General features: G+C 44.4%; 1 long non-coding RNA gene across 1 annotated transcript; it reads left to right on the top strand.

Annotated features, from left to right (window-relative positions):
* The first annotated feature begins 2,091 nt into the window (after positions 1-2,091).
* LOC117561457 lies at positions 2,092-2,449 on the top strand. The gene is made up of 2 exons (XR_004571379.1): positions 2,092-2,232; positions 2,325-2,449. It is a non-coding gene; the product is annotated as an uncharacterized LOC117561457 (long non-coding RNA).
* The last annotated feature ends 860 nt before the right edge of the window (positions 2,450-3,309 follow it).

A 3,309-nucleotide genomic window follows, 5' to 3' on the forward strand; every position in this document is an offset into this window, starting at 1 on the left:
AAATGCACCAGAATACAGGAAATATTTGTTTTTCCCGTGGGGGCGACCCCTACACCCCCTGTAAAAAATGTCCCCCCCACATTCAGGATGCTTCCTACGCCCATGACAGTGACACAAGGCCAGAATATTTCCAGGCTTTTTCAGACGTGCTGAAGGTTGCAACCCCACAAGGCCTTTCAGTGTCCTCCATGTTCATTAAATACAGAAAAGAGCATTGCATAACCTCACTGCTGCACTCCATCTGAGAATGCATTTTTATTAGATGGTATTGATTTGGAAAACATATACACAGTAAAATCTGGAGTGTTAGGCCCCGGCCACACGAGGACGATAACGGTAAAACGCATACGCAAACGCAAAAAAGGCTTCCGTCCAGGGACGTGCACAGGTACGGGCTAATGTTGCCCGGGCAACGGCCCGTTTGGCCTTTTTGGCTGACCTGCCCCTCAGGAGAGAGCGAGTGTTTGTTTTTGTTTTTTCTGTTGTGGCCGAATCAACATGATAAGCCCTCAATTAGTATTGTAGCGTCTCGCTGCGGGAAACACACTTTGTCAGCGCTGTCATCTGCCGGTGCGTTAAGACCACCTCAGTGTCGGATTTTGGAAACTTGATTTTGAGTTGTCTCATGGCAGTTAGGGTATAAGGGACAAACCAGGGGACTTTACTTCCTCTTGATACCGTCGGTTATTTACAAAAAAACACCTAAATATAGCCTACTTGTTGTTATTGTGCTTCTGTCTTTCTGTGTCTTTTCATCTGTAAACTCCCTCAACGCTCGCTCTCTTTTCTTGATCGCCCTCTCACGGGTGAACAGTTCAACATCCCGCTTCATTGTAGGATTTCTGCCATGTCTCTACTTTAGTTTGACCATCTCTGTTATTAAGTTATGGAATACTAAATAAATAAGTAATTAGATAACTTACCATTACTGCGCTCATAAAGAATGATAAGAATAAGAATAATGCGTATTGAATTGGTTTAATTAATTAGTGAGTTTATTTAAGGTAATTAGTTAGAAGCCCTATTTTATCAGTATGTCTGGACTGCACAGCAGTTACAATGGTCAAACTACATTAGAACAGAATTGTCCCCATTTTGTCTTTAATAGTTACTAACATTAGATATTTTTGATGAGATATGGACCGCAAAACAAAAAATGTCCCTGGTTTTCATTTTTAAAATCAAGTCACCGAATGCAAGTAGTCGCCTTAGCTTATTTTGTTATGAGATGTGAATTACTGTTCAATTTAGTTGATGTAATAATCGTTTGGTTTCTTTTACATTAAAAACAAGTTACAATTTTCAAAAGATCTTGTGTTTTTTATCGGGGGGAGGGCCTTTTCCCAGTTTGGAGCAATAGCCCCTCCAAATGTCTGTGCACGTCCCTGCTTCCGTCCACACGCAATAGACACCGGAAAGTTTCTGTCCACACGAGACAGCTCCGTTTAGCTCCAACCGCTGGAGAAGCTGCAGTACATATGCCGAGCCTGTACGTGGTGCTGTAACATCCTCCACAAAAGCAGCGAAGAAGCATGGTTGTCATGGTTGCCCTTCCGTTTATTCTCCGCGGTGGGGGCCGAGGGAACCGGGCAGTTTTTCGCCAGTCAACGTGTATTAAAGTTGAAATCTTCCGGACAAAATTATAAAAGTGCCGGTCAAAGGTCTTCTTTGTTATTTATTGAGCTTTAAAACAAATGAATAACGACTCTATATAATATAATAATAAAATACACGGAGCCTCTCTTTGTCCTCCCTCTCTTCTGACAGCGTCAGTGTCTCTCATGCAGCAGCTGATCCAGTAATGAGTGACCCGGCCGACAGTAAAAATAAACATATTTATAACTAGTTTAGGTAGTTTGAGAGGTAATTAAAATAGCTACGGGTGATTCTTTCACACACACATACGGGTTTTGGGCCGAGGGCGACACCGTACTTCCGGTATCCGCCATTTCACACGAGGTGCAAGCAGAATATCATAGTCTATTGCCTTAATCAATATCTAGTTGTGGTGGTTGCATTCTCCAGCCACCTTCCTTGTGTGTGTGTTTTCCCTTTCCCTGTCTGTGTGGGCGTGGTGCCTGTCACTCCTGGCTCCCGGCTCAAATCTCCACCAGCTGCAAACAGTTGAGCACTCTCCTCTGCGACACACCTGATTCCCATCAGCCATTACGGATGGTATATCAGCGGAGGCTCCACAACCTGTCAGCGCCAGATCGTTGTTAAACCCCAGTGGTAAAACTCTTAGCCTTCTCAGCCTTCTTAAAGTATAGTGATTATTTTCACTACACCTGAATATATTCTTACCTGTTCTTCTTGTGCTCCAGGATTACGCTTCAGTGGATTACGTTCCAGTGGATTAAAACTCCGGAGGATACTCTTCAGTGGATTACGCTCCAGTGGATACTCTCCAGCCGGATTATCTCCTCCAAATAAAACCTTTGTAACACACTGCCGTGTCCTGCGTTTGGGTTCTCTCAGATAACCGTAACACTAGTCAACTCTAAAATACCACATATAAGCATTGGCATGATAATATTATTGTGACAAGTGGGGTATTCACCTGGTGTTTCCAGAAGATAGACGTAGATGCTGCCAAAATCGACCGAAGGCCACTTTCGAGAGTCGTTTTTCCATACATCTGCAGGCAGCCTGTAAGGGCAATCGGACAACCCACACAGCTCTAGTTTACGCTGGTAACGACCTAGAGCACACCCCTCAAGTCCAGAGATGTAATCCGAAGACATGCAGCGATTTCTTCGGTCGTTAATTCAGAAAAAAAAACTAGTGCGCTCTGCCTGGCTACATTACCTAGCTGTTTATATTAGCACCTCCAGGATATTAGCACCTCCAGGAAAATGGCGTATTTATATATATATATATATGACGCGCGTTGCATTGTGGGTAGCTCGTGACATCACTGTGTGTGAAAGAATGATCTTACTTGAAGTGTGTGTTTTGCTCCGTTCACCGCCGCATCACAGCGGGAGGAGCTGCAGGTGAGCAGAGCTGCGTGTCTCCGTCCTGTCAGATTAGACTTCACTCGCGTTTAGGTCCATATCGAGAGAAAGATAAATAATCTGAATTCAGTGTGCAGTTTACTTTGACGCGGGGGTGAGCAGCAGAGGTGGGGAGATTGATTCATCATTATCAGAAAATTATCGTATAGGGCGTATAGGTCTACACACGGAGCCGTTGGACCCCCCAGAGCGTTCCGTATGCCGTTCTATCCACCTTGGGACCCGTTATCGTTACCGTAGTCGTTTAGTGCCGTATTCTGTCGTCCTAGTGTGGCCGAATGGTCTATATGAC

This window comes from Gymnodraco acuticeps, unplaced genomic scaffold (genome assembly GCF_902827175.1).
Source record: "Gymnodraco acuticeps unplaced genomic scaffold, fGymAcu1.1, whole genome shotgun sequence".
Classification (NCBI taxonomy): domain Eukaryota; kingdom Metazoa; phylum Chordata; class Actinopteri; order Perciformes; family Bathydraconidae; genus Gymnodraco; species Gymnodraco acuticeps.